Source organism: Homalodisca vitripennis, chromosome 6 (genome assembly GCF_021130785.1).
Source record: "Homalodisca vitripennis isolate AUS2020 chromosome 6, UT_GWSS_2.1, whole genome shotgun sequence".
Lineage (NCBI taxonomy): Eukaryota > Metazoa > Arthropoda > Insecta > Hemiptera > Cicadellidae > Homalodisca > Homalodisca vitripennis.
Window position 1 is genome coordinate 113410072 of NC_060212.1, and position 21963 is coordinate 113432034.

Genomic DNA, 21963 nt, shown 5'->3' on the forward strand with positions numbered 1-21963 from the left:
CTCTAATACACATCACACAGCATACCTCTCCAAATGCTTATTACAACTAATATTATATTCAAAACCATTGTTTCAATTAAAAAACTAAAATAATTTAATGCGTCACACTTTTTAATGTACACAGGTTAATGTACAACATGAGAGAACTTTCAAATCAACAGAAGACTTTTCCATGTCTTTAAAAAATTATAAAAACTACAAAACACGAAAGGGTTTTATAAAGCAATCGTAAATTTACTTGTAAATGTTTTTTTTTCTTTCATTTGTTTATATAATATAAAATTTTTCATGAAAAATAAGGTATAGTTAAGAATTATTCACAAAGGCTATTTTGTAAATCTAGGATGTTCATAGTTATCTGGCGTATTATATTTGTTGAATGGTCCATACTAATACTTGTACACAACTTATCATTAAAGTCCACGTCGTAGTTAATAGTTGTTAGACATTTTAATCTATCGAATCATAATAACAGTGATAAATATAATTTATTACAAAAATACGATATTTTGTGGCTTGGATACTAACTGAAACTTTATGTTTCGCTTAAAAGCTTACAAATCTAGGCTACACCGTTTAGTCATTGATCAAAATATACTATTTTATTGAATATTAGTAAGAAACACACTGAAATTTTTTCATCAACCCACAAAATGACTATTTTGAATATTTTATCCTAAACAATATTTGAATGAGGATGACAATTCCTACACAGCCAAAAAGTACTTGGCTGAAACAAAAAAACTTGTATGATGAGGCTTTTAAAGCTGAATTATTAATTTTGCTGGTAGGGTCCGCAACAGTGAGTCAACATTCTGTAAGATATGAGCAGATGGACTCCAGGTCTCGGGCAGTTCCGCTTGTGTTATTATTCTCAAAGGAAGGGGATTATGATGTGGAAGTCGATGGATCGGATTTGCCCGGTCCCAGTCCGCTAGTCCGCGCTCAAAGACACTGCCACTCTCCGCAAATTGTTGTCGGAATCCGCGATGAGCCTTGGTTACCTTTGTGGGCCCCTGGGACTATCCTGGAGTGTGTAGTTGTCACTCACTTATAGCGGCTGTGGACTGTTTCTCTCCTCAGCTGGACTAAAGGAACGTGAAGTAAAGTCTAAATATCCTTTATATTGTAGTTATCAAATTCAATAATAAAAGCCTAAATAATGTAATCACAGCTTTAAGCTTTATGTTAATCACATAATTAGTCCTAATGACGTGTGTAAAACAATTAACTGTGTATTGCTTATTTAGTTTTCATTGAGGAAATATCGCCAGGATTCAAAAATTAGTAAAATGGTAAATAATCTTTGCTAATGACAGTATTTTTGTATATAACATACAGTATGTATTTATGTTCTGAGATACTTTTCACGTTTTACTTCCAGGTGTTCTCTATAGTATATCAAGAATTGCTCGGAACAATGCCGGGGCTTAGTATAAAATAATTTTTACATAAAATATATTCTTCAAAAAAGGTATTTTAAGATCGGCTAGAGGTCGGATTTGTCGTGTTTCTATGTACAAAGTTGCATTTAGCCAGTATTTTCATATATTTTAGCACAATTTTTAGACAAGTAGTGCTAATTTGACCTGGAAATTTTAACGTGCACCGATTTTGTTCTAAATTATCTTCATGTATTTATGTTTTTAGGAAACTGTCAAAATATTGCCCAACTCAGGTTTTAATGACGGCATACTATAGAGTAGTCTATCCACACCTTAATTTATAAAAAATATTGATTGTCATTGTGGGAAGGTTGATAAACTCAAATGTTACAAAAATATTTATTCTTAAAATTAAAGCATTTCTAATAATCGCAAAACTGCAGCAAAGAGATTCGTGAAGGGCATCATTAAAAAATTTGAATTTTTGACACCACCCTCTCTCTTTATTCGAAAGACTTTTTTAAATTTGAAATGCAATATCATAGGATTTAGTCTAAGGAGCATCATACATACACTTTTATGTGACTAGAGGCAGGATCCAACGTATCTGGAAGGCACAGGAGGTATCACATGAAACTTTACAAGCATAAATTTGGTTCAATTTGTCTATAAATTCTATTAAAAGTACCCCCATGCTTAAGCCATTTAAAACTCAACTGAAAATGACTTTACTTGCGAAATTATTCTGCCGTACAGTCGAATGAAATCATACCGGTCGTAATGGAACTACTCCTTTGTAAGACAGGGAAGACCGACAGGTTGTATAAGGAGGAATTTGAATTATTGCAGAGATTAGTGAGTGCGTAGATTTTACTTTGGAAAGGGATTTAGATGTAAGAATGGAACATTTAGACTCATAAATACAGTATACCAATTGCTATGCAATGTAATAAATTGTTGATGCAATGAAAAACTAATTATTACTATCGTTACCAGATGAAGAAAATTCGCAGAGGTGCGGTACATCGATTTTGCCTATCTATAGAAATTAAGTTTCATCCAAACTTTAAGCCCAAAGCGTAAGACATTAAGACTTCCCCGACGCCAAGCTAATTCCCATGCCTCCATGGGAATTAGCTTCTCGGTCTGCAACATACGTAATATCAATTTTTCTTAAATAGAAATGACGGTTCATGGAAGGTCTACGTACACCAGAATTAGATTTAGAGATACCATGTAGAGACAGACACGCTGGAATATTTTCGAACCACTTCCCTCCTGAGTCACTCAAATTCCGTGCCATTTCGATAACGCTCAGCCAATTTTGTTGTTTTATTAATCTGAATGTTCTCTGATAACGATTCAAAAACTTAAATCTCTTCTGTGATTTTATTGTCATGAGCCCAACTCAATACATCTTCCGCCAACAAAAAAGAGCTAAAAGGATCATTTTCAAATTAAGTCGTGCGCAATCCTACAAAAATATCTTTCACCAAAACAATATTCTGACCTTCCCGACTATTTAAATTTTTCAATGTCTTTTCGTTTACAAAAATTATCCACAAAATTTCACTGTCACCAACAATGTTAATCATAATTACCATTTAAGGATCAGAAATGACCTTATCTTACCTCACCATAAAACAAAATTATTTGAAAATCAGAGCTTTTATGCCTGCATTCGTCTTTTTAACTATCTGACTCTTTACTTGAAAAGTGTTGCTGTTGACAGGCAATACCTGAATAAACTTAAAAAGTTCATTATTTTAAAAGAATACTACAGTGTTCATGAATAACTAGAAGAGAAAAAATTTAGATCTCATAATTAGTTTACCTTATTTTAGGTTACATGGGTAATTCTGTTTTGATTTATTATTTTTATATATCTCATCGTATATCTATTTTGACGACTTTCCATGGCATTTTATGTTTTTTGACAATAAATGAATTGAATTGAGTGTTATTCGTACGCAATAAATATTAATATTTATTTAATCCGAGTTCAGATTATTCCGATATTTCTTAGTCAAAACTTGTATTTTTTCACAACGAGGAATTCTATATTCAGGAAATCACCGACTTTGAATAAAACAGAGGGAAATCAGTAGCGAATGCTGAGACAAATATTGTCAAGGGGTGACTGAGGGATATGGAGAGGGCGGTTTGAGTGATGTGTGGTGTTATATTGGGTAATGTGTGGGAGTGGGAGGGGGAGGGGAGGTGGAGCAGTCAATATCATAGCGATGTGTGTTTTGTATCCCAGCTCTATAAATATACTGTCAAACCGAGGCTATACCGCCCGATATATGTTCCGCAGTGATGTGGCACGACCGCAAATATGGGACACCGGTCATATGGCTGCGATGTATGGCACAATATACCGAGCATTTGCAGCATTACTGTGATGCTGCAAGCATTCCATCTATCCCTGCACTGGTACACTGCGTGCGTTCTTTGTGGAGTGATATTTGTGAAATTAAATGTGAACTGTGGTAAACTTTTAAAATCCCCTAATTATCTGATAACAAATTATTATAATCACTTTAATGAAGCACGAATGGAGATTATTCTTTTCATCCTGTAAGTTTATCATATTTATACTAAAAAAATTAAAATAAGATCTAGATACACTTTGTGTCTGATATCCATATACGAAATGTAATGTTTAAAATAAATTAATTAATTCAAACTTTCCGAGATAAGGTTGTTTCATTGGTGGTTTAGTGTGCACTCAGGCTTTTAGGGACCAAAAAGGGCCTTGAAAGAGCCTCTAAGTTCCAAAATAAGAAGTTTTATTATCTACAACGGAAGTTTACCGGAATTTAAAGAGACCAAACATCTTGTTTTTCTCTAAAGATTCTATAAAACTTGGAACCAACGTACTATAATTAAAGAGAAGTTTTATATACTACTTTTAAAAATATTTACAGAAAACCCTCAATTATAATGAAAGCTTTATAATCTAAAACAATTTTAAACAGAACACGACCCCTATATTTACAGACCAAATCATTTGATGGCTAATTCAGAGAAATTATTTTAAAATTTATTACAGTACTTTTTTGCTTTCAATGTTTTGCTTACAATTACAAACAATGCATTAATGCTTTAAAGTTGAAAAGAACAGCACACTTTTACCACTTTGGACAGATCTAAAACACGCTTATTATTTCGGCTTAAGAAAATGTAATATTTTGCAAACTTTTCTGGTTCAGTACTTAAATGTAAGGTATATGTAAAAGGATATGTGGTATACAGATATTATATCTGTCATCCATTTATTCATTCTTTATCAGAATAACATTTCCCAACAGCCATTCGATTATTAAGACACAAAACTATGTCAATCAATGAGTCAATCAATAAAAAATGGCCGTTGATGGAAGATTTCTCAACTGTTTCGACCAACTTTGAATTTTATTAACCCGTAACAGCCCATTGTAGCCCGAATGGACACATGGGTATGTTGGGGGGTTGGGGGAAGGCATTAATACATACGGAAATAGCAAATAAAAAGAAGTAAAGAAGGGAAAGAAAAGGCTCCCCCACCTGACGAAGAAAATAGATACCAAACCTCGAAACGTTGTGTTATACCTTATATAACCTATACCGATGGCAAATGTCCGAAATCCTCCTACCCTTTCAACTCTTCCATCGTCAATAACAAACTTTAAATAAAGGGTTAAACTTAGTACTGTATCAATAATTGTAACGAGTTAATCTATTACTTAAAAATGAAGGTAAAGTATATATGCCTTATTTTACCAGGCGAAGTTAGGGTTAGAAGCCCTCTCTCTAACATTTAACCTGGGGACCATAGGCTTTAACGTGACTTTGGAAATATTGTTAAGTGTGATTAAAGTAGATTTTTTTACCCACATTATCCTACTAGCACCTCCATTAAGGACAACTCAATATTGCATGTTAACTGTACTTAGTAATCATGGTGGCAGTAGTTTATAAGCAGATCAGAGTTAATTTTCAGACACATCGACAACAAACTATTTTCACCGATTGACTCTTAATAAACTCTCCATTAATATATTACAGAAAACATCACTGATTCATTGTGTACCGTAATGGTCAACTGTGAAATAATCAAGAACGTCTTCGCTCGAAAACCACTAGCAAAAAATAACAAAAAGCATGACTTGTATAGAAGCAAAGTTTGTACTGAATAACATGAATGAGTTGAGCTGATCTTGCCGGTTCTATAATTAATACAGAAACTGGTCGTCCATCATATGGTGGCCTACATTTCAATCAAGTCCATATAAGATATAAGAAGTAATCTACATCGCAAAACCTGCAACGCATTTTAACTTTAGTGACAGTTATTGACGTTATAATAATCTGATTATAATTAAGTTGGGTTTTTCCAAGCCAATTACGTGAAGTACCTTGAAATGTTAATTATCATGGATTAATTATTTTATTTGATCTCATTCAATACGAAAATGTGCCATAACATACCGAGAAATTAATGGCAAAAGTTATATTATTTTGAACAACTTTTCAATTGTTACCTTACATGGCGAGTCGGAAACACCTGTTAGGAAAATGGAAGGAAAAATCTTTTCTGGGTGATAATTTTCAATATTTGCTCGTTTTTCCTGTTATAATTAACATGTCAATGTATACAGGGTTAGTTTTATATTACCCCCACCTACTTATTTTCCACATTTCTTTAGATGTTGATTCCGGACATCGCTGGTCACTGTTGAATAGCAGGTACTCCGGAAAAAATCAAAGAGAAATTGAGTATGAAACCAGACTTAAACTGTTAGGCTTTTTTGAAACAATCTACTATATAAGATTAACAAATAATAAAATTGAATATATTATATTTTTTATTCATTTTATGAATGGACAGCTAAATTTTACTGCTAAATATATCATAATTATAATTAATAATTAATATATATATATGTATATATATATATATATATATATATATATATATATATAATTATTTAGGATTATTTATCAATCAATTCATCACTATGTACAAATTGCTTTACTTAAAGGGCACAAAACATACTTGTAGGAGTAAGACAAACGTATACATCTAAATTATTAGAACTGGATTTTTATGCGGCGAGTTTAGGTATATAAAACTATTATTTTATATACCAATTTGGTATCAATCAAAAGATCTTACACTCGAGATGTGCCTTTTACGGATTTGAATGGGATCTGAATGTAGAGCTCTACCAACACGGCCGTCCAAATTTCAAATGTACTCTCATCATTCTTTAGACAGCTGATTAATTGCACACATGTTTACTAAGTCAGTTATTCTTAATTCACTAACCAGCCTAATATCAGCCGTTTGGTTATAGTCCTGAACCTGAGATCCCCATAACCTTGTGTTGTATAAGCACACTATCTACTTTTTCTTGAAATAAAAAGTAAAGTTTCTTTTAAGAAAGAAACCGATTGTCAGCCATGTTAGTCGTAAATTGGAGGGTATGGTTTTTAATAGGTATTTAACATTTTTTTAAACGTACTATCTACAAACCTACAAACATTTAGGATTCTTAAGTGAAAAAGGCGACAATAGACGCAATCGTATGTTCAGTAGATATGATACTAGAAGGTACTGAAAGCCGAAGAGACACTTCAAGTGCATTTCTCGAATTATTAAAATCCTTTTATTGTATTAATCGTATCATTATTAACAAATTGGAACGTTATGGGATACGAGGAGTGGCACTCAAAATCATACCTCAGTGATAGACACAATTCCTAAGCATTTCAGACGTTCAATCGGTGAAGATGGGGCTGAATTATGGGGTTCCCCAGGGCTTCATGCTTAGTCCTCTACTATTCCTGATATGCGTAAATGGCGTTGGTTCATCAGCACATCAAGGGCAACACGTCCAGTACGATTTTTAAATGTGAATTCAACAAAAGAACTTGTAAAGGTTACATTGATTGAGTTTAACAGTTTAATTCAGCATTTTCATGAGCTAAACCTCGAAATAAATCCATCTTAGTCAACATTCATTTAATTTTGGTTTACGCATACAAATTCAGACTGTAATGCTGGATAAAACTGAGATTGAAGAAGTCTACTTAACAAAGTACCTTGAATGCACCTTGATCAGAGGGTTAACCTGAAATTATTTAATCAGAGGAGAAGTGGCTGAATTATGGGGTTCCTCAGGGCTTCATACTTAGTGCTCTACTCTTCCTGATGAATGTCAAAGACGTTGGGTCATCAGTGAACCAAGGGCAATTCGGCCAGTACGTTTATGAAAAAATCCCCAAAATAAATCCACCTGAGTCAACATTCATTCAATTTTGGTTTACGACACACATTAAGAGTGTAATCCGACTATAATTCCTTGGAATGCACTTCGACTAGGGGCTAACCTGAGATTGTAACATAAACAGTGATTTTTGTGGTTTGTCCTCAGCTATACATGTTTTGAGGAAACTGTCAGAATATTGCCCAACTCAAGTGGTGACGATGTGCTATTGTGTGGGATAGTATACCCATATCTCTCCTACGGATCGGTACTGTAGGGAGGTTACCCAAACTCAAACTTTACAATAGTATTTATTCTTAAAATTGTCTGTTCCAATAATTGAAAAATTGCAGTAGAGAGAGTCGTGTAGGCCAGTATTAAAACGAAATTTTTAAATTGTCGATACTACTCTGTCTCTATATTTTAGAGATATGTCTCTATTGTAAGTCGACATGCAATATTATAACGGGTAGTCATACTTACACTGTTATCCCACTAGAGGCAGAGGGAAATACTGAACTGGAAGACACAGGAAGGAAGCCTTCACAAGCCGGAGTTTAATTTGTGAATAATTTACCACATTCTTCTAAAAGTACCTAATGTTTTAGAATCTTATCTGGGAAGAAACATTTCGTTTTGTTTGTACCCTTTTGGTAACCTCCTATTTGGACTTCCAGCAATATTAGTGTGACTGACGACCGATTTTTTTCTTTGGAAAATAATATTTGATCAATTTCACGAATAGTCCGGTTGTGCGCTTGTACAGTTCAAAGTAGCTCCTAGATTTGTTACTTGTTATCTTATATATAAAATATGAAAGTAACAATAAAGTTTTTTATGATGATTTAAAACAATATCATAATTTAATCTTCAAAATAAATGATTTTAAGAACGACATATCATTGTAAACTATTTTATAGCTTCCACTCAAACAAACATTGTAGAGCACAGTAGGGTGTTGATGAAGTTTTATGCTGCGTCGACCAATCGATGACGGCATCTCCGGAGCTCTGAAAACAATCGATGCTAGCATCTCCGGAACTTTGTAAGCAACAATCGATGACAACATCTCCGGAGCTCTGAAAACAATCGATGCTAGCATCTCTGGAACTTTGTAAGCAACAATCGATGGCCCAGATCGCCTAATGGTCTTTTAATAGCGCCGGACAAGACTCGAAGGGTCGGGCCAAGGATGGAGGGAGGGTCGGTGTTATTATTTCCCCTCATAAATAAATCCGTGTACGCCCGAATACTGGACGAGCCGTCGGCAAACACTCCGCGTACCCTACTTTACAGCGTGTTTGCATTTGGAAATAAACAGCTTCGTTTGCAATAAGAGCCGTGAATTATTGAGCAGGGGATAGCGGATTGAATGTCGAGCGGAGAAGTAGGTCCGACTTGTTGAGGCCGACCCGTCATAGAGGCTATCGCCGTGTATAACCGGGAGAACATAACTCGGCCCATCGCTCCCACGGGACTCGGGGAGGGAAGCGACCCATTTGTTTCTCGGGATGAAAAATCCATTTCTGCCCAGAATCGACGACCCGGCCCGGTCATGAGGAGTCATTATTTTACGGCACCTCCGCTACACCAAATATTATTTGAGGGCTGTTCAGAATTTTATTTATGACCACCTCGCACTGCACGGGATTACTCGGGTTTGTGATTTGTTACTGGCGGCGGAACGTTCGTCTTCGTGGTTCTCGATTTATGTCGCGGATCGGCAATAACGGGGAATATAACTTCCGGTTATTAATGTACGTATTACGTCATATTTTATTTCTTGAATATGACGAATACTTGTATGTAGAAAAGTTATGCTAAAGGTGAAAAAATAAACTAGTAGCATACTAAGAATATTTTCATTACCCACTAATTTAATTTCAAACGGGATTAGATAAACTGTATAATTTTCTTTTGAAACCATTACGTTATTTTTTTTAACTATTTACAAAAAAAATTTAATTACAGTTTTGACCTTTGGATATATGTTTTTTCCGCTTTTCTTCAAATCAAATGAAGTCCAAATACAAAATATTACAACAAAAATTCAAAAGGTTTATATAAAAGGTAAACGTATGTCTCTTTTATTCTTTACTTTTTACGGAATAAATTTAATGTACACTAATTTTAGGAAAGCATATATTTCTTCTTGTAATTATGTTATACTTTGAAATACAATAATATATAGACAGTTTTTAATTTAAACCGTAAAATACACTACAGCATAGGTCTACATCAATATAAAACAGCAATCAATTTATAGGTCCTTATAACTAAATATTGGGTTGGAATATCAGAACAAACAATTTTCTATAAACACATAGAACCAGCGTTATATTCAAAACACTTTATCGGTTTTCAGCATTGACGTATCTATTGCTAATATAATGACTTCAAAGCTGTATAAATAATGTAAAGGAATGTATTTATCGAGTCAATCGTATCATAATTTAGTCTAAAATATGATCAATATACTAGAGTTCAGAGTTACATATGTTTTTTTTTTTTTTTTTTTTTTTTTTCAAAATACTCTTAGTGTGTTAGGAAAAGTTTCTGATAGGGGAAGTGCTCGTAATGTTCTATAACTTTTTTTAAGCTTACCGCTATTAAAAATCTCTCTACGTATAAGATTTCATTTCAACCTTCGTCTAGAATACCTACCAAGGTTTTCAATGACAACCATATAACAGAGACAAAATGTTCATTATTTTCTTTTAGATTTCCTTTCAGAAGCTAGTGGACAGGTCATTTACTTACTCGCGATTTAAATTGGAAAATTAGTTCTGCTTTCAAGTGGGATCGTGTTTTTTTGTACATAGGCCATTTTCTTTAAGATTGGAATTTTTGTCAAATATTTTAAGTTTAAGATTACAGATTTTCCATATAGACAGAGTATAAGGAAGAGATTTAACCATCACATCATAATTTAATAAATATGAAAATGTAATAATTCAGAAAGCTTCAGATGATTTAAATTTGGATCGTTTTGAAATATGTGCAGAAATTATTACATAAGATGTCACAACAATTTAGTGAATTAGGTTAAATTAGCAAATAATGAACATCTAGAAGGTATTTTTTTTTTTTTTTTTCAATATATAAAGTAGCATTTTAATTAACAAAACAGTGGAAATTGTTTGAAAATATTCGAAACGTGAAAGTTTTTTATACAAAGATTATACCAACAATTGATTACTGCTTCCTTCTTACGCAAATCCCAATTTCTTCATTGCTGTAAGAAAAATTACTTGTGGATTTGTAATTTATGTTATTTTGCCATCATATTTAAAACACTGGAGGACATATGTTTTATAATAACCTGCATTACTGTCGAGATAGGCTACATAACGGTTTGGCGATATATCAGCGATACTCTACGTTTTGTGTTGAGGTATACAAATCTAATTACGTAAGAACCGTGTTTAGGCAGCTTTTAAATGATTCCACAAAAAAGTAGATTAGGAATCACTTCGGGCAATGCATCTGTGACGTATAATTAAAAGAAAATAAACGTTTTGTTTTGTTAACTTTCATCCATTTCATAGGCTATCTCTGAAATAAAATTCTATTTCCAAACTACTGGTTTTGTGATTGCTACTCATCAGATAACAAAACCCAAATCATTGTAACGCTAATAATATACCAAAAGTTTTTATAATCCTTAATTTTCCAGCATTTTTAAGGCAAAATTCTAAAACTTTCGCTCTTTTTTCGAGTGCCATGCTCGCTCAGAATTTGGCTTTAATGATCTGCTATAGTACAGTTCTATAGTTGAGAACGTCGATTTCACAACTAATTTAAAATGTCAGGATAGTGTACTTAATCAATATGTATTAATAATCTAATTTATTGTTTAAAGTTTGTTATTGACGATGAAAGGTTTGAAAGGATATCAGGATTTCGGACGTTTACCATCGTTATAGCTTATAAAATGTATAACAGAACGTTTCGAGGATTGGAATCCATCCTCTTCGTCAGGTGGATGAGTTATAAAACAAACATACAAAAATAAAGAACTGAGAGAAGTAAAAGAGGGTTAAAACATACCCAAAAGCTGCCTGCAGTCCAGTCCAGGCGTTGTCGCTGCACAGGATGCAAGTCCCGAGCACAGATCACACCTTGTAGTACGAGGATCACAATCGCACATCACACTAGCACAGACTACAGTGAGATACTACACCTTTTGGGTATGTTTTAAACTTTTTTCTTTCCCACCCTTACTTCTTTTTGTTCATTATTTTGTATGTATCTCCTCCACCTGACGAAGAGGATAGATTGCAATCATCGAAACGTTGTGTTATACCTGTTATAACCTAAAACGATGGCAAATGTCCGAAATCCTGTTACCATTTCAGTGTAATTTAGTTTTTAAATAAAAAGAAAAATTTTTCAATAAGGCTTAATCAACAGATACACTGCGTCAAGAAAAAGACATTCACAATAAAAGTGATACAGTATTTATAAACTGAGTCACATTTAGATTTGTATCAGCCAACAATTGAAATAAGAAATCGATAATTTTTATGTTTTTATTTTAACATAACCTCAACAATTTTTAGTGGAGAAATACAAAAGAAGCCTACCGTTTATGTTATAAAACATAACTCCTTTAACGTTGAGTTTGATAAAATAGTAAATCTACAAGGTTATGTCAGATTTCTATTTTATATTACTCGGTTAATAGTGATTATTACATAGTTTGGTAAATAAAGACGAAGTGATAAGTTTTACATAGATAGTACCCTTGTGTTACATAGCATAATGAGATCATGCGTTATCACCATATGTTATGTTATGTAACAAAATAACACAATTACTAGACATTTTTGTCTTACATCGATGGGAACTATCCCATAAAATTATTTAGAATGTTTAGTATTTTTTAGGCGTGTATTTTTAAAACTTTGAGGCATTTCACGGTTGGTGACGGTTTTACCACAAGCATTAACTAAATACTGAAACAGTCCAACTTTGATTGCCGCTGGAGAGAATTGATGCTGGAGATAAACTGGAGGCATTATCAAGACTGGAAACCCTACATCTGGAGAGACAAGTTAATCAAAACAATAGCGGGAAGGAGAGAGAGAGCGATGGGATATCGGATGAGAGTGAGAGAGAGAGAGGGAGTGGGGGCAGACGGACAGCTTAGTGTTTATCGTAGCTAGCAGAGTCCCTCAGGATTAGGCCCCTCCAACTAACACAAGATATAAAGCAAAGCTAATCCGTATATAACAACATTAAATACGGCACCAATTTGCCGCCTGGAGGATCCCAGCCTACCTCCAACTTGCCTCATGATAACTTTAATTGGTTTGGTCTGGCCCAACTACTGCCTCGATTGTAGGTGTCGAAACTTCCTTGGATTGCTTTCATGTGCTAAATTAAGACTAATAAGAGCCAAGTAGGGGAAGTTTATATAACCTAGAACATTCTATAACGATCGATATTGTATCAAAATGTTTTTTTTTATTCACTCCATCTTAGTGAATACTTTCCATATTATTAGAAACGGTGTTCCAGAGAACTTTTCTGTATGCCATTGTGATTTAGTGCATGGTGTAGTTGGCCTTGGAATTTTGTTCAAGCATTAGATGAGAACCTTTAACGGAATTAAGAAAATATTGTTTTTTCATAATGAGAAGGCTTACAAAGTATTGTACTAATGTAAGTTAGTGTAGCTGTTGGAATAGTTGTGATTTGATCCATATGTAGATTAATCGTTGAGAAAAATAAAGATTCTCTGCATTTATCTGTATTCTATGCAGTGACAACGCCTGGACTAGACTCCAAGCAGCTTTTGGGTTTGTTCTTTTTTGTATTCCTAATTTTTGTATGAACTAATACCTCCCCACCTGACGAAGAGGATAGATTTCCAATTCTCGAAACGTTGTGTTATACCTTTTGTAACCGTAACGATGGCAAATGTCCGAAATCCTGTCTAAAATAAATAGTCATGCAAAGTAATTGATAAATTTATTTAGATTGGATTACAGGGTAACTGTTAGTGTAATATAATCATTAAAATACAAGTAAATAAAATAAGTTAGCTCCTTATCCCAGATGTTCTAGACCTTGGAATGAATATTCGTCTTTTGCAGACAAGCTCCATAACGCCTAAGGAATTTTTTATAATTGTCAACATTTAATTTACTGCAGAATTGCTTGAAATATCAAAATAACGGAAGGAAAGTAAACATTTAGAAATGACTATGGCCTCTATATTGAATAAAAGTAACAATATTGTATGTTCTAATGTAATATTATCAAAATAGACATTTTCAAAAATTAGTTTTAATTAACCGACTGTCAATTCAAACACATTTACAACGATTATTTCTCAACGATAACATTTAAGTTATACAAACACACAACAATAGAAATGTTTTACATAATTTTTTAACAACATGTGTTGGTGTTGCATGTATATTTGATAGGTACTCAACCCCCATTTTAGACAGTATGTTAGATTTTTTAAAATTTAATATCTTCTCTTTTACCTAAATTAAATTTTGAATGATATATTTTATTTCCTCGATTATTAAGACGGTAATGATTTTTTAACTGTCACAATAATAAATACGTAACAAAGAACATATGTAATAGCGCTTGATTATGGGAGATTTTAAGCATATGTTTTGTCATATTTTTATCATAAAGCAGCATATACGTACATTGTTTGAATTAAATCTAAATGCAAGTCTAAAATGTGATACATCGATAATAAATATCCTGAGTTTAAGAAATATTTATAATTATAACAGTTAAACTGTTGCATGGAGTTAATAATACATTATAGTACATCAATAAAAATAAAGCCAATACATACCTTATCAATTTTACCCATCAATAGTTAGAATTCAGTCCTGTGTAGCCTTTGAACGATCGTGTTTTATAAACGTTTGCAGTTTATCTGATTTTTAGTTTAAAGCATCTAAATTGCCTGCAGAAATTAAAAAAGTAAAAATACTTTTTATTACAATTTAAAATGCAAATTGTCATCAAAAAGTTCTACTTTGAGAAAAACTTTCCGACTGTTTGTTTCGGTGATATTAATTCCTTGTGCTTACAAACCATACGCTGGTTGATTTACGCTGATAACAAATTTGAAATTTGATAATATATCAGTTCGTTTCTCTTGGTTCAAGGCAGAAACATTCACCCATGTGCCCATGCACACACATGCACACGCGTATTTATAGAAATATGAATTATCGATAAACTATCCGTATCACAAGGAATATTCCTCTGACTGTTCTAAGTAAACCCCCACAGTAACTGGACTGAATGTGTCTCACATACTAACAGGTAACTAATAAGAGATGACATGGCAAAACCAGCTATTGGTATTCCCAGGACTTCCTGATGGGCTTCGGTCAGACAAAGCAAAACCTAATAAATCCTAAGTTAATCACGGCTGTTGATGTTTGTTGATTCTTGTAATAGCTTGCTTCTTGATTTGGTGTAGTAAGTTCTCAAAATAACTAGTGAGTGCATGTTTTATTTATAATTTAAATAACTTAAACTGAAGGAATTTAATAAAACAATTCACACTTTAATTGGCCACCAAATTTGATAGAGTAACATTAAAGACCTCTAGTTTGTGCCATTCTTCTTCTTTTTATAATACCTTTAAATGTGACTTGCTACGGATTACTATTTAAACATTTTGAGTTACCCCCAAATACCCAATTTGGGGTGGGGGGAGTCAAAAATGTTCATACATAAAAGAACTCCTCAGTTACTCATGTCATATAAACTTCTCCAAAGTAAATAACTCCATCTCTATTCATAAGAAGGTTGAAGGAGAGGGGGACTTTAAGATACCCGTTATATACAGGGTGTAAATTAAGTCCTGATAAGCCTGGATGTAATCCAAACGGATATAAATAACCATGTACAACCTTAACCATATTTATTAAAATACTGGATTTTTTATAGAATAAAAAATGTTTAAGTATTGTGAAGGTTTTACATCGGTATCTCAATTCGTTTGAAGTACATCCAGATGCATCCAGGACTTAATTTACACCCTAAAAAGTAAAGGGTTAATCGCACATAACTTTTGCTAGAAACGTCGCAGAGATGCGGCATTCACGTCATTGCGTTTCTATTGAATATACCTTTAAAATTACGCGTCACAAGATAGGGGTAACAATTTAAAAATTTAAGGTTACCCCTTCTACTTCCCTTTTAAAGAGGAGAGGTAAATGTTTTTATTCTCCAAAAATACACAACATTATTTTAATAAGTATGGTAAAGATTTTACATCGATACTCAACCCGTTTGGAATACATCCATGCGTATCAGGATTTAACTTACACCCTTTATATGTGTATGGGGAAATTGTATTATTTTTACTTGCCTTAAAATAACCCTGGACACGACCCTCTAAGTAAAGGAATGTCAGCAGGTTACTCCTAGGGGTGCGCCAGGTTGAGATATTGTGTTGCCGTCCACTCTAGGCCGGTCATTAATAAGATCGACCATTAGTTGTTGACGTGTGCGCCCTTAGAATAATAATTCTCAGCCTGACAATCTTGAATTTGTGGTCGAACAGAGGAGTATACAGATACATAGCTTCAAAGTTTCTCGCATAGATGAAGAAACAGTATTCACGTTGCAGTGTTATACTACTGACTCACCTTCGGCTCGCTGGGGGCTACGCCCACAGGTCCCAATAGTAAGTGCTTAAATATTTGGGGATAAGAGAGATTTTGGTTGAATTCAGATATAAAGTTTCCGAATTTCATGTTCCCTGCTTTATCCGTTCTCGAGAATCGTACGGGTCGTAATGGTTCGCTAACGCTCAGCCTAATGATGTGTGATATATAAAAATAATTAATGGATTTCGACTAAAATTAAGTAAAGTGTTAGCAAAATCAGGAGACAAGAAGGTTTTAGTGGTAACTAAAGTCCGAGATTAGGTTTGCCAGGATGTGAAAAGTAGACCGTGGTTTTTTGTGTCTTAACCGTTAGAGATACACGAAAAATTGACTGGACCTTTCTTGTCGGAAATTTAAAATTGAAGATGATTCTGAAGATGATGACTTGAGTTACAACCTCTGGTTCAGCCGGTATAGAGTTTAGGAGAAAAGTCAGTAATCTTTAAAAGATTATTTGTTGACGTGTTCGCCCTTAGAATAATAATTCTCAGCTTGACAATATTGACAATCTTGTGGTTGATCGGTGGAGTATACAGATACATAGCTTCCACCTAATAAAAAGTTCCTCGCATAGAGGAAGACACAATATTCACGCTGCAGTGTTATACTACTGATACGAGTGGTAAGCTTACTCAATCGTTTCTTTTAAATGATCATCGACTGTGGACTACTAACATTTTAAAGTACATTTTTTGTAAAATCGGCTTATTGCAAATGTCCTCATTGTAGCACTTTTGAATAAAGCCGAAAAAAGTTAAAACTTGATACACAAAATTATCTTGTAGACATCTCGGCTAAATTCGATGGCCAGTATCTCGTTTCATTATACCAATTGCAATTAAAAAGAATAACGCTATTACGTATGGACCTAGGGAACACAAACATATGTTTCGGTATATACATTCTTTTATCTACAGCTGTTTTCGAGATGTCGATCATATTTTATAAAGGAATGCTGAAACAAGTTTTAACTTAGAACTAAAACTAGCTGTTACCAGCTTTCGCATTTAATTTTAAAAATCAAAGCCCTGTAGCCTACTTACGCAAAACACTTATGATGTAAGAAGTGTCCTCTATGATATATTTCTAACGTAGGTAGGCATACGATCAGGTACATATTATTTAAGGTTCATGGTTAGAGGATAAGAAGTTAAGGAGGTTTATGCGAATTTCAGTTATAATTTATGACAGTTTTTGAGTTGAAGAAGTCTTGTTTTTCTGACTGTCTGAGAAAGAATACTTTGTTGAAGCATGATAGTGTAAAAATGCCACATCACAACGTCAAGGAAGCCAACCAGTTTCGAGAATCTAGACATTCCTAAAAGTAAACATTCACAGTTTTCCTCTTTTATGTGGGTCTTATAACAGTATTAGTGTTTCCAAAAACAAACTTTAAATCACATATTTCCAATCCTTTAGATGTTTTTAAAATTCATCACTCGCTCAATCTGAAATAACATTTTATAAGGTATCTTTGTCTTTGTTATCTGAACTACACTACTAATATTATTAAATCAAATTTTAATTCAATGTTTCAGTCTCTTTGATAAACTTCAGCTGAAATATCAAAGAAAATTTAAAAAAATTTCACCAGCTGTTTAGTTTCAGTTACATTTGGATTAAGAAACAAAAATATTAAAGTTGTAGTTAAATTAATTAAACGTATGGTTGTGCTGTTTACACAAACATTTTACTATATTAACAGGATCTTTGAATTAATATTCCACAACTTTAGAGACCATGATGGGATTTCTTGCACCTTTAGAGACATGTGAGCGTAGAGCGGAGGTTTTTCGGAATAAGAATAGGCCTATCTATACTCATACCATGGAGCTCTAATAAGGTCCATGTAAAATTTCAGTACAACCGGTTGAATAGTTAACGTGTGAAAACAAAACAAACAAAGGCACTTTTACATTTATAATATTATTATTAGGAGATGTATGTCATAAATATCTCCGTTAAATTCTTTGGTCAGCTTGGTTCCCCATTTCGTTCCAGGTGGCCGCTCAAACTGAAAAATCCCAACTCAGTTATTTATACGACTATAAAAGAATTACTTTGGTAGAAATTTATTTCACATACTTTATTTTTATACAAAACATATTAACATGTATGCTGCCTCTAAATCTATCTACTCTTCCGACGGAAGAAGGACTATTAAAACAAACGTTGTTATTAAGAATGTTTTAATTGGAGAAGACAGATGTTATTTTCTAGGCATTTAATTTGTTTTCTTGATTTGCAAATATTTCTACATATTGTACGTATTTTTAAACTTAATGTGAAAGTAGATACCAATTTGTAAAACGTCGTGTTTTTGAATTTTAAAATTAAACTCTAATATACAAAGTACCTCTATAATTCCTGTTTCTCTTTTATTAGTTTCGTATTCCAAAATTAATTTTAATAATTCAGGAATGCCTTATAATTTTAATCTCATCTAACTGCAAGCCTTTTTTAGTTTTTTAAATCCTAAATCTTCTTTAATAATACAATGTTATTTTCCGTGCCTTCATTCATAAATAGTAACATCGAACACAATTCAGAGTTATCCAACTCTAATATTAAGTTCAATATTAATTCTAATATTTGAGTGGATTATAAATAAACTGTTTGTATACTACAAAACTGACTGATAAGATTTAAATTACCAAAAATTCCTCAACAAAAATTCCAATCTGTGGTAAAATGTATTCATTCACGATGGATGATCTTGAAGGATATAACAACATTTTTGAACATTTTCAACACCATCTTTGTTAGTTGCAATAAAGTTTTTTGAATTGTTAACCTTCACCTATGTATAATCTTATTTTTTAATATTTATAATTAAAAAGGGCAGCAATGATGTCAGCTATCAGAACGAGAGGCGTGTTTTGTGGATGATTTATTTTCCGAGACGTCGGAGATTGTTAATAATATTCCTGTCTCTTGTTTGATATTTTCTAATTCCGATATGGCAATGTTTCATTAATTTATAAATACTGACCTATCATCTCAATTCGGAATTCTTTGCAAGAGACTTGCTGTTAAAAGTCTTACAATTTCTTCAGCGGTAGGTTTTTGTGTCTCCGCATCTGAGCAATTAAGGACCATTAAAATCAATTGGCGGGTTGAACCTCGAGTTAAAATTCCAAACCGTACAGAATCCGCGGGAAATTTCTGTAAAATATCGTCATAACGGCATAACTCGACTTCTTCTACCGGCTGTGTCGGGAGGGACGACTCTCCGAAATATCAGATACCTCCTTCACATTTCGATGAAAGAGTGACCCGACTTATCGGAAATCTCCGGCGGGAATATTTTTGCCGCGAATTCTGAAAATTCAATTAGATGGATCGCCGGATTAAGTTCCGATCCGGGATTTATTTATCGGCCTCGGGGACAAAAAGGCCCGCCAAAGCCGCGATGAGGTGTGGCGATACTTGTATGATATGTCGACCGGGTAAAAACACGACTGTCCCGACGTACAAGCCGCGCTTCGCCGACTGACGTATCCCTGACGTCGGGCCCAAATTATGATGAGCACCGCAACAGCGTGCCTACAGCTTCGCTAACACTGCTTTTTGCCCCCCCTCGCCAGTTTCAAATAAAAATTACTTCTGTAACACCTTTTTGCGCGCCATTTCTGAGATAATGACGGGACAGGAGGACATGTGTTCGGCCTTGTTCCGCCATATATCGTGGCTGGCATGCACGCGGCCGAGCGGCCAGCTGGCGGCACTCACCTCCTCATAGAACACTCACATTCTTCTACTCTGATTTTCTTCAGATTTCCATCCTAATCGTGTTTAAAACACCCAAGTAATAACGCAAAATAAAACACACAACACAGAATGTTGAGAGTCAGAATCATCAAGATTACTAGTAGTGTCAAGACGTAATGGGTTTTGGGGACTCAGGTAAGTTCTGGGTTCTGGAAAGTCCTCAGAGAAAAATATTCAGGAGAACAAAAGATGGTCCATGAGCCATCCTTTCAGGGCCTTTAGTGAGTGCACTCTCTAGTGTTACAGTTCTTGTGGTAGTGTGTTGTGAGGTTCCCTACCCATATAGGATGGTTTAGATTCATACAGCTTCAGATTGTGTACTAGAATGTTGTATAATTCACCATTTTGGGAATTTTAGTGGTAGGCTAAATATTTCTATTTCTTAGTAGGGTTTCTAGTAATTTTCATTGCAGTATTGGTATGGCATGTATAGGGCAACATAGGATGGCACTGCTAAGTTTTCTTAAACAGTGCTGGTCCTAGCACTGATCCTTGGGACACTCCTAATCAACTAAGAGGGGGGTTGATTGTATTTCTTACGTGATATCATTGTGTATGTGTTTTTTTCAGTTCCACTAGTTATCAACTCTCCACATAGATTTCAACCATTTCTTTGCAGTGCTATGTACTCCAATACATGATTTTTTTTAAGGCCTTACTTAAGTCAAGCAGAATTTTCAATGATAAATTACCGGCTTCCACGTTATCAATAATGGTTTCGGATAGCTTGATCATTGCTGTAGTTGTTGATTTTACCAGTAGCCAAGCCATGTTGGTCACCATTATGCAGGTTATTTTTGGTACAATGATCCAGTCATATCTTTAGAATAAACCTTTCACAGACTTTAGAAAGATTTTAAATGTGTGATATAGGCCTGTAATTATTCACATGGGAATTTTCACCACTTTTTAACTTTACTGATATGGAGGACAATAAATTATTAAATAGTTGCACTGTAAAAAAATTAAAATCAATTACGGAACTCGCTGGAGGCTTTTTTATTTTTGTTGTATAAAACCAATACGTTTTTAAATAAAAATATAGCTTTATTGTGTTTTATGAATTAAAAAAATAAAATCTTTAAAAAGAAATTGGTGCTATACATTTCGTAACACAAGCGATGGAAATGAGCAAAACACTACTATCCCATCTATTATTACGTGTTATTGGTGATTAATAATTTGAAAGGATAGAAGATTTTGTTACATTTACCATCGTTTATGTTATAAAAATAGAACACAATAGGAATTGAACTATCCCTCTTTTCATCAGATGTCGGCAAAGAACTGTCACTCCAAAACACAAGCAATACCTGATTGGTACACTGAAAAGCATGAAGTCCAGACTGGTGAGAATGAAGCGAAGTGACGTCACTGCACATAACCAACAGCACCAAACAACACGTCACACGCACAAGTGAAATTGGAAGACTGACGAGAAAATCAATGTAGTCATTTCCTGTCGCCATCATCATCATCACATTAGTACAACACAATGCCGCAGATTGTTAAATCCATACAAAATGGCGGTTTACGAGATGCCAAAAAAGCTATTTTCAACAATCTCCAGTTTGACTCTTTGAACCTCGCCATTTTGTGTTTGCTCATAAAAATAAGATACATTAAAACAATATTACGTCCTATGTGATTTAGTTTAATCTCCAAGCCTGTTCCTGAAACCTGAAATTCTCTTTAATATTGTCTTATACGATTATTACTATTATTATTTTTACAGCGTATTGAAATAAAAAAAAACTATAAATATTGATGTGACGACCAAGAACATGACAATCGCCTCTAACGCCTATCTTGAGCTGCGATCTCTTCTTGAACGGGGAAAGATGTTTTGCGGTCAAGATACCTTTGCTCCTTCTCATTTCTAGAGAA

The 21963-nt window shown here is 33.9% G+C and overlaps 1 long non-coding RNA gene across 1 annotated transcript in view; it reads left to right on the forward strand.

Annotated features, from left to right (window-relative positions):
* LOC124365254 overlaps window positions 1–21719 on the forward strand; it is a 48953-nt gene extending 27234 nt beyond the window's left edge. The window contains exon 3 of the long non-coding RNA XR_006922721.1: window positions 21350–21719. This is a non-coding gene — a long non-coding RNA (uncharacterized LOC124365254). The remainder of the gene's footprint in view (window positions 1–21349) is intronic.
* Window positions 21720–21963: the final 244 nt, after the last annotated feature.